At 43.6% G+C, this 11,311-nt stretch overlaps 1 non-coding gene across 1 annotated transcript; it reads right to left on the minus strand.

The window, feature by feature from the left end:
• Positions 1-10,972: 10,972 nt before the first annotated feature.
• trnas-gcu lies at positions 10,973-11,054 on the minus strand. The gene has a single exon. It is a non-coding gene; the product is annotated as a tRNA-Ser (tRNA).
• Positions 11,055-11,311: the final 257 nt, after the last annotated feature.

Genomic DNA, 11,311 nt, shown 5'->3' on the forward strand with positions numbered 1-11,311 from the left:
CCGCTTACCGTGGATCAGACAGTGCAACATGCTCACCAGATTGTGACCCCGAGGCTACTAACAAACTAGTTCCCACTGATGTGTGTGTCTCTGTGCTGGTGGAGAGTGAGGGTGGGCACTGTGATAGGTCTTCAATGATGCTGTCATCAGGTTCTTCTTCTGGGGAGTGTCTTTGGGGTTTGAATCGAGGAACTGGCTTGTGGACCCCTTCCCAGATGTGCCTGCAAAAGCATGGCAGGAGGCTATGGAACAGAGGAACTCACTCACAGCATGGTTGTCTGATGGATGTTGCACTGCTTGATCCACATTTGGTTGAGCGCTGCCGATCTCACCGTCAGCACAGGAATGGTCCAGATCCTCATCGGCCACCTGCATGACTCTATTTTCAAAGTCTGTGAGGACCTCAATGTCAGGCATTCCTCTGTCAGTCTGTGACCTCTCCCTTTTGATGTATGCCAGCTTGTCCTGCATGAAGGCAGATAGAGAGAATGTAAGCAGGATACCTGCCTGGCCAGATGATAAATATGCCTGGTATGTGTGGGTGGTGAGTGGTACCATGAACAAGATGAGGACATGATTTGGAGGACAGTTGAAGGTATATATGAGAGAGTGAATGGTGATGTCCCTTGAACTGGCAGTCAGTGAGATCCCTGTGGATGTGTGATGGGTTTGTGAATGTGTGAATTGAGAGTGATGAGAAGAGTGAATTACCCTGGTGGAACAGAGATCATTCATCCTCTTTCAGCACTGGGTGGCTGTCCTCTTTTGCAGGGTGTTGGCGCTGACCACCACTGTCACCACTTCCCATGCCGGATTTGTCACCTTGCTTGCTGGTCTTTACCCAGACCGGGCGCAGAGGACTTCACGGTGGGGCTCCACTGCGTCCTGTAGGTGCCCGAGGGAGGTATCGCTAAATTTGGGGGCAGCATGTCTCCTCCCTTTGGCAGCCATGACTTTGCAGCAGCTTCCGATCACTTAGTGAGTGCTGGCTCTGTTCAGGGGCACCCTTTAAATAAGGCACACGGATTACTGAGGTGAGGCTGGGGCGGGCGAATCAGGGATTGCCCCACCAGCAATCTGGTGTGTTTCCAGGGAATGCATTATTAATGAGGCAGGATGCACTGGGAATGGGACGACATGGCATGAAAAACGCCATTACGAATCTGGGACGATTCCACTGAGTGAATCATGTAAAAACAAAATGGCTGCCACTGCAGCATTGAAAGCGTAGCTCTAGCCCAGGGTCAATCAACAGGCTGATGATGTTGTAGAGGCATTTGAGAAGTTAAAAAAAAAGTGCAACTTGAGATTTAGTAGTTTTATAAAAAGCACTAGCGAAGAGGAAAGGGTTAGCTACATCTATTTTGTAGACAGGAGAGAAAGGTTTAGATCTTTTCTATAGCTGGGAAATGAGTGAGGGTGACAGTTAAAATCCAGACAATTTTTAAAAAATTCATCACGCATCTCCAGCTAAAGTCAAATTATTGGATCCACTGATATGAATTTCGGAGCCTAAGGTAGGAACCAGGCGAGCCAGTTGACGCTTTCTTAACAAGACTGAGAAAGCTAGTCAGCAAGTCTAAATTCAGAGAAACAGATGAAGGGCTGGTAGTCAGCTCATCTGGGGCTCTGCACACCCTGATGTACAAAAAGCTCTGGTTGGAAAAGACAAGTTCAAAATATTGCAGACTAGTGACATTGCCAGAGCACATGGAACCACAAGTAGACAAATGAAGATGCTGACTGTCCAAATGGCTAGCCTTCAGTTAAGTCAAGGAAAAGGCAGCAGAGTTGACACAGTAAAATAGCAAAAAAGGAATGTGCACCAGATAGAGAAAGACGTGCAACAGATGTAGATGACCACCTGAGTTCACAAACAGCAAGAAATGTTCCGCATACGGACTAAATAGTAGAGCTTGTGGAAAGCTCAATCACTGAGAAAAGATATTAGAACAAAGGAAGAAGATGGTAATGGAGTTACCAGAGCCAGAGAAAATAGGTGAATGAGAAAGGAAAGAAACCAATATATCCATACCCTGGCGGGGAAGAAGGCGGTGACGTAGTGGTATTGTCACTGGATTAGTAATCCAGAAGACCCAAGGGGACCCAAGTTTGAATCCCACCATGGCAGAATGTGAAATTTGAATTCAATAAAAATCTGGAATTAAAAGCCTGATGATGAAACCATTGCTGATTGTTGTAAAAACCCATCTAGTTCACTAATGCCCTATCGGGAAGGAAATCTGCTGCCCTTATCTGGTCTGACCTACATGTGACTCCAGACCCGCAACAATGCGGTTGACTCTTAAATGAGACTACTGAACAGGGCAATTAGGGATGGGCAATAACTAAAAAACATGATGAGTTTGAGGACACAATAGACATAGGAGTTATACACCTCCATGAAATGTCAGGGTGCAAGTGTGAGTTTCCAGAGAAAAGAAATTCACTAAACTATTCCAATTAGGAAGAAGGTGAGAAATAAGCCCACAACCATAAGTCTGAAGCTTGATATGGGAGCACAGAGTAACATCATCCTGTTTAGACTCCCAAAATTCTGAAAGCAAATGAAAGCAACGTCATGGTGATGGCACAACTTGGAATTGAGATTTGAAGTTAGGAAGGACCCAAAGCACACATAAAGGAAAAGGTATTAATTGCACATCACTGGAAGATGGTTCTGCTTTCTTTGGGTTCAGCTGTTGTGAAAAGCTGTAGCTGATCTCAGGAAAGCATGAGAGGAAGGAAGCATCACTGAGGGTTGAAGGTAGTACACTCATTAAAAAGCACTCCCCAATCTGAAGAAAGAACGATCTGGTTCAAATATATCCAGGTTTTTTTGATCAGAAGGCTGGATGCTTTGAAGATTTTAAGTATCACATCACTATTGATCCAGTGCAGAAACCAAAGATTCATCCCCCATATAAAAGCACCAATAGAACTAAAATGAAAGCTTGAAAGAGAGCTCCAAGAGATGGAAGAAAAGAAACTGATTGCCACAGTCATAGAGCTTACAGGTTGGGTAAATTTCATAATTGTGAGAGAAAGGAAAACAGATGGCTATGAATTTACCTGGATCCAAAAGATCTTAATGAAGCAATAAAGAGAAATTACTATCCTGCTCCAACACTGGAAGAGATCACAACAGCAATTGCAGGGGCAAAGGTTTTCAGCAAGCTTGATGCCAGAAATGGCTACTGGAACAAGAAGCTTGATGATGAATCATTGCAGCTGACAACATTCAGTACAACCTTTGGACAGTACAAATCCCTGCACCTACCTTTTGGCCTTAAAGTGAGCCAGGATGTGTTTCACCACAAAACAGATGAAAAATACAAAGGGTGCAAAGGAGCAGTCAGCATAGCTGATGATATTCAGATCTATAGTGTAGATGGAAAAGCCAATCTACATGAAGTCATGGAGAGAACCAGGAGAGCTGGGATCAAACTAAATGCAGACAAATGCATTGTGAAGGTGAAAAAATGGCAGTTCTTTGAAATGTTGTACAGATTGATGGAGTCAATCCAAGTCCTGAAAAAGTCACAGCTATCTCTGAGATAGAAGCATCTAGAAACAAGAAAGAATTGAGAAGTTTTTTTTGGCTTGATCTGGTACATGTCTTTTTTCATACCTCACATGTCAGAACACACAACAAAGAGCTGATGAGAGAAGATGCTGAGTTTTTAAAAATTCATTCACAGGATGTGGGCTTCGCTGGCTGGGCCAACATTTATTGCCCATCCCTAGTTGCCCTTGAGAAAGTGGTGGTGAGCTGCCTTCTTGAACCGCTGCAGTCCATGTGGTGTAGGTACACCCACATTGCTGTGAGGAAGGGAGTTTCAGAATTTTAACCCAGCGACAGTGAAGGAATGGCGATATATTTCCAATTCAGGATGGTGAGTGGCTTGGAGGAGAACTTGCAGGTGGTGGTGTTCCCATCCATCTGCTGCCCTGTACCAGTGGTCAGGGTCACATGGTAAGAGTTTCAGCAAATTCAAAGAAACAGTATGCAAGTCATCTCTGTCTGTCATACCACAACAGAAAGAAACCTGTCACCCTGCAAGTAGATGCCGGTACAAAAGGGCTGGGAGCCTGATACATGAAGGAAAGCTGATAGCATTCGCATTCAAAGCTCTAGCATTGGTTGAGACCAGGGTCAGGAATTTGTCGGTGGGTGCGGGGGTCTTGCCTATTGGTCAGAGAAATGGCAAGGAAGCCCCAGCTGTTTAGCGGGGAGGCCTGAAAGAAAAAACTATCCACTGAAGGGCATTCCCCATGATTGAGGTCCCCAGCAGTGGCATTCCCATAGTCGAGAGCTGCCAGCCAATCAGAGGCCGGCAGCTCGTCATTACTGCCAGCAGAAGCAGTGGCTGCTTGCAGCTCTGAACCTGCCCGCGATCCAGGATCACGAAGGGATCCTAAGCCACAGGTGAGTGAAGGGGGATGGGTGTCGTAAAAGGGGCAAGTGGGGTGTCGGAGGTAAGGCTGGGTGTGTGGCTGATGGCAGACCCAACGGGTTATACTGAGTGGCCTTCTGAGGGTGCAAGAGATTTGTGCGGTGTCCATTTAATCCCCAAGTCACCACTAAATTGTGGTGGGCTCAGGGATAATGGGAGTAAATTGGCTTATTAATGAGTCCAATTGATATCCCGCTGCTGTCAGCCGGGGTTCCTGTATCAGTCCCTTCCATCCTCCAACTTAATTGGGGAAGACTTTCCTCATGCTGGAAGACTGACTCAGGGCCTCTCCACGATTAAATAGGCTCAGCTGCATAAAATCCAGCCCAGATATGCAAACGTGAAAAGAGAGCTTTTGACAATTGTGTACATATGCGAGAAATTCCATACATATCTCTATGGGAGAATGTTTGCAGCGGAGGTGATCATCATCCACTAGAGCTGATTTACAAGAACTACCTGTGTAGAGCACCAGCAAGATTACAGGAGTTACTCTTGAGGCTTTAGAGTTATGATTTTACTCTGAAATACAAGCCAGGAAGAGGAATGGTGCTAGCAGATGCCCTATCTTGGCTTTCAGCACATGAGAAATACTAGTTAAAAGATCTAGGTATAAAGATCCACCACCTAGTCGAAATAACATCACCGAAACTGAATCAACTTAGAGATAAAACTAGCAAAGATGTTACAGATAGTCTCTCAGAAAGTGATGGACTGATAAGATGCACATTAAAACTTAAGTATTGGTCAATCAGGAATGACATCTCACAGTAGATGGTGTTCTGCTGGTTGGATCCAGAATCATTGTACCCCATTACAATGCAGAAAGAAGTTCTTCAGAAGGTGCATGAAGGTCACATGGGAATGAAGAAGTGAAAGCTTAGAGCCAGATCAGCTGTGCACTGGCATGTACAAAGACATTGAAAGAATGGCTTCTACACGCAATGTATGCCAGAAGTATAGAAATACACAGCTGAAAGAGATGATAGCTCCTGAAGTACCACCCAAACCATGGCATGCTGATTTGTTCACACACAATCAAGAATAGTATCTCATAGTCGCAGACTATTACTCAAAGTTCCCATTCATCAGAAAGGTGAAAAACTTGAGAGCTACAAAAATCTCCACAGCAGTACAAGTTCTGTTTGCTGAGCAAGGGATTCCTGAAAGTGTAATCTGTGACAATGGAATCCACTTCACTTCCAGTATTGGTTAAACATCATCACCACATTTATAGAAAGACACATTGAGGTGGTCAAGAGAATCCTCATGAAATGCTGAGAGACAATGGAAGACCCAAACCTTGACCTATTGTTACTCTGAGCTACACTTCTCAAGGCTGTCATGAAATCGTCTGCAGAACTACTGAATGGAACGAAGTACAAGACAATCTTGCCAAGCAACATACATCCTTAAAATGGCCAGGAGGATGAAAGAAACAATTCACTGATGCACAGGTAGAAGAAAGTCAACACTTCCATCAAACATGCAAAATCCTTGCCTGAGTTGTTGAAAGGACAAATTGTACATTATCAGGATGCAATCCTTAAAAGTTGGAACCCTGCAAAAGCTGTCAGTGAGACTCCAAAGTCTTATATCATCAAGAATAAAATTAGAAGGAACAGAGTACAAATTCGACCCACACCAGAGCTGGTAAAGCAGGAAATGTAATTATAAAAAGCAGCAACATCACTAACAAGTGAGACAACATCAACAGCATCACCAACACCAACAAGTGGTGTAACATTAATAAGTGACACAGCTCCTACAACACCAGGAGCAATACGCACACAACGCCAGTACAATGTGCCAACTCATCACTGAGAGCAAAAAATGGCAAATTCACGAGATGGAGGCACAACACCTGCCACCTAAGCAATACTGTGATTAATTTTTTTGAGAAAAGTAAACAAGCTAAAAAGGCTCGTTATTTTTTTTAGTTGCTACAATATAAACAAAGTCAATGATTGGAATAGTTATATTGACTTATAGAGGCATTATATTTTTTAAAAGGATGTTATATTGTTATATTATTCAGAATTAGAAACTATATTGTTATGCACATGTATACATCAGTATCCAGGATGCTACATCACTCACTACTGTATCACTGTCTGTGTACCAAAGTAACAATGTATCATTCCATTGCGCATGGTGAGATTGGTTAAAACACACTTGACGAAAACTTCCCGTATTTGTGTCTGAAAATGGTTAATTTGAACTTCTAGGAACCACAGGACATGGATGAAGCCAGGGTGTTTAACAATTTCAGACTGTATCTCTGGCTACATTTTGTTTCCTTTTATTTGCACAGTTCACTCTTACCCTTGTTTTTATCTTGTTTTCTGCTTTCAGATGGCAGCTGTTTATTATTCTCCCATTCACACCTGTTCTAAGCGCTCCTTTTGTTCTTTGTTTCTTTTTTGTCTCATCACCACTCCCTTTGCACAACTAACTCTTGTCATGTCATCTCTCCTGTCTTCCACCTTATCACAGACTTTCCCTTTCGTTCTTTGCCCACGCTCCCCATTTCATCTGCTTAAAGCCAATCACATTTCTAACATCTCCCCCAGTTCTGATGAAAGGTCATTAGGTGGAATTATCCCAGATTTGCACTAAGTGTGATAGGGGGCAGAACGAAGAAAGTTTTACCCACTGGCTGCAATGGTGGCGTTTCACGCCGTTTCATCCCAATCCCGCCTCATCAATCAAGCATTCCCAGAAAACATGCTGTTTTGCTGGTGGGCAACCACCGATTCATAGAAACAGGAGTAGGTCATATGGATCTTCGAGTCTGCTCCGCCATTCATCATGGCTGATCCTCTGTCTCAACCCCATACTCCTGCTCTCTCCTCATACCCCCGATGCCTTTAGAGCTTAGAAATCTATCTATTTCCTTGTTAAATATATTCAGTGACTTGGCCTCCAAAGCCGCCACCTCGCCGCTTCCTCACACCTGGCGCCATATGTAAAGTGCAGCTGTGCACACACCTCTCAGTGCCTCCAGCCCAAGACTGCTGCACAGAAGACGTGGCCCCAAAAGGCAAGAAGACTGCAGCCCCACCGATTCAGTGACGCATCCCTGGAATGTCTTCTGGACACCATTACAGCCTCCTCCTCCACCCCTGCTCTGGCCGCAGGAGTCCCATCAGTGCCACCACTCTGGCTTGGGAGGTGGTGCAAATGGTGATCAGTGCCAATGCTGCACACAAGAGGTCAGCCATCCAGTGCAGAAAATGGATGAATGATCTTATCCGTGCCATCAGGGTAAGGCAACCATCTTATCACTCTAAACTCACACACTGAAGCCCATCACACATTCACTGGCATCTCACTCACTGCCAGCTCAAGGGACACTACCACTCACTCTCTCACACAAACCCTCACATCTCCATCTGGCCTCATCTCCTCTGGAGACTGCCTCCTCAGCCCTCACCCTCTTGAGGCCACTTGCACAGATCAACATGTATCCCCACACACATCCTGGGATATCCCCCTTCCCCAGTAATGCCCTAGCTCTGCAGCCTCTTCCCTTGCCCGAGGTCAATTCTCCCTGCTTCTCAAAGCAAGCCATAATCCTGAAGTTGTTGAAAAGCACCCCCCACCTTATGACTGGTCTCGTAAGTAGACCCCCTAAAAGTGATCTGGTGCTGTCTATGAAGTCTGGCGCTGATGACCATGAGTGCTGACCGAAACAAGCTAGTTAAATAAGCCTTGAAGTCCCGAGCAAAGTGCAGCTCGCCAGGTGCACATAGCTTATGTTCGGTTTTGAAACACGTCGGCATGATGTGCTTGGATGATCCAACGTGGAGGGATGATTTCAGCGAGCTGGGCTTATAATGATATGCAGATGTATTACAATGAAGTTCCTGAAGGTGATAAGAAATGTGGCCTGCCATTGGCGGATGGAGTGGATGACTGCCAATTGGTTTCATGACAGCATGAAACTGATTTTTGGCCTTTCTGCCATATTGTTCATTCATGCCCGCCATGATGCCCGACACCAGTGGGCACAGTAAATTCTACCCATCGACCTAAAACAATAACTCTGTTTCTCTCCCCACAGATACTGCCAGACCTGCTGAGCATTTCCAGTATCTTTGGTCTTTGTTTCATGTGAACTAAAGTCAGGCGAAGTCAGACTGGGTAGGGATAGCAGTTTTGGTTTGCAGAATGGTATCAATGAAGTAGTTGGGTTTCCCTATGTCACATCAGACTGCATATACTCATATATCAGAACAGGCTATATCAAACTGGATACATCACAGCAATATAATAAATATAGACATGAACATCAAAACCTTTTTAACGTACACACGATTTTTCAGTGAAATCCACTCATTAGGTGGAATTATATTAGACTGGGCCACTTTGATGCAGAACCTTATAATTAAAGAGCAAGCTTTTATGTTGTAGCCTATATAAATTAGCACGAGTAACAAAAGTGGGTTTAGATAAAAGGATGGTGATCACAACAAATTAAATTGTTAATTGTCAGGGATATGCCAAAGAAAATTACTTTAAAGTAATAAATTGAAGTGTTTAGTAATAACTGCAACAAGAACACATTTGATCACTGCAAAATTGAAACAAAAATATTCTATAAATAATTGACTCGTTGCCAGCTTCCTTTTCCATTAAGCACAAGCCTTTAACAAAATTAAAATCAAACTGATGTGCAGGCAAATAATATTTAGAGCTCCATCAATGTTTCGATTGGTAAGCACCCTGCCCAATGTTAACTGAGCCAAACAAATCGTGGGGGAAATGTTGGGGGGAGGGAGGCAAAGGGCAGGACACAGCTTATTTTAGCTGGGCAGTGGTAGGTGTGCTACTACCTCACTGCCCTATGCTATAGGGAGAGAAAAAACATCAGCCAAGGTTCCGGCGACTAGTCACTGTCCAAGAACTGCAACAAGAAAGCATACTTGTGCATATTTTAGCAAAATGCCTTAAATGGATTGAATAGCTTACCAACAATGATTTAGTTGAGTCACATCAAACTCTCTCTCTCTCTATTTATATATATATATATATATATACAGCTTTTATTGAACATATCTCAAATTTTCCTGGATCTTAAACTATAGATCATTTTCAGTTTTGATTTTGTATGTTTATGACAAAGTTGTTCTATAATTATGCATTTTTGTACATATTTTTAAATAGTTGCATTTAACAATCAATTCTAATACAGTTTAAAACAGGTGGCATCGTGAAATATAGGTATAGCTATATAAATGAGAATTTTAACATTTTCATCCTTATGTTCAAATCCCTCTCCATCTCTGCAATTCCTCTGAAATTATAATTCTCTGAGATCTCTGCATTCCTCCAATTCTGGCCTGTGCATCCCTGATTTGCATTGCTCTGTCAGTGGCATCTATGCCTTCAGCTGCCTAGACCTAGTTCTGTAATCCCCTCGCTAAACCTTTCCGCCTCTGTCCTCGGACAAACTGATCCTTAAAACCCACCTCTGACCAAGCTTTTGGTCACCTGCTCTTATATTGCTTGGTGTCAAATTTAGTTTTGTTAAAACTCCTGTGAAGTGCCTTGGGACATTTTACTACTTTAAAGATTACAATAAAATGCGAGTTGTTGTTTTATTATCCCGTAATAGCCATTCAGATTTTAGGGGAGGAAGAAGAAATAAGGCAATAGGCGGATTCACAAACTGCTCTCCAACCAATATCGACTATAATGTTCCAAGGACAGAAATTGATGTGCATACTCAGTTTGGGTCTCCTTTTTCTGAGATTTTCATCCTTGAAAGCAGATGACATGACACGTAGTAATATTTTAAATATTAAGTGATAGAAAAGATAAATCCAGAGCAAATTAAACCATGCCAGTACGACGGGTGCAAACTGGTGAAAAGCAAGACGAGAGCTATTTTTCACACACAAATAATCAATATGGGAAGTGGACTTCTGGATCGGGCCACGCAGGCTAAAAATAGGTTGGATAATGTTACGGGAAGGTAAATTTGTCCGTTCTTTCCTGTCAACATAGACGAGTGAAAAGGCCTTTCCTCGCTCTTATCCAAGCTGGGATCTTGTGTTAAAAAGATGGAATTTGGATCAGTGCTTGTTGTATAATTGACGATATCAATTACATTTGCAGGCACTTGCTGCTGTTTTGCAGCGTGCAATGTTTTAATGTTGGCATGTGCCAATTAAAGTGGGTTTCAAACTGGCCAAACTGACACAACTTCCGAGTTTCCGATTTCTGCTGTCCCAAGCCAAATATTCTTACGCACCAGGACTCAAAGATAAAAAAGCGGACACTAAATCTCACTCAAAATATAAATACATTCAAAAAAATTTCGCACGCGCGGTTTCACGGTGTTTAAAACAAGCCAGTTAAAAGACTTTGTTCTCACTTTCCTTACACGGAGCAACTTGGGAGCGGCGAATGGGTTTTCTTTTTAAATCGAGGAAGCATCAACCCGTTTGAATGGGCAAATATAAAAAAAAACCCACCCTCCCACATGAGTCGGGTGGGAATGCGACGGCCGACGAGGATGGGATTCGAACCCACGCGTGCAGAGCACAATGGATTAGCAGTCCATCGCCTTAACCACTCGGCCACCTCGTCCCGTTGTAAAACAGCGGAGGCCTACTCCTCCTGCAACAACTATCTGACCGTCTGTCACCGTAACTGCTCGCACAGCTTTTGTCCGCCATAAAAATCCCAGGGTCTTTCTCTCCTCACTCTCCCCTTCCGATTATTTATGATTTATCTGATCAGCCGCGCTAACGGGGAAGGGGGGGGAAGGCAGTCCCCTGCCAAGTGCCGTCACCTCAGCTTGAGGCAAGCAACAGCTCCCAGATACTGTCAGATCGCCTCGGTCC

Source organism: Carcharodon carcharias, chromosome 5 (assembly GCF_017639515.1).
Source record: "Carcharodon carcharias isolate sCarCar2 chromosome 5, sCarCar2.pri, whole genome shotgun sequence".
Lineage (NCBI taxonomy): Eukaryota > Metazoa > Chordata > Chondrichthyes > Lamniformes > Lamnidae > Carcharodon > Carcharodon carcharias.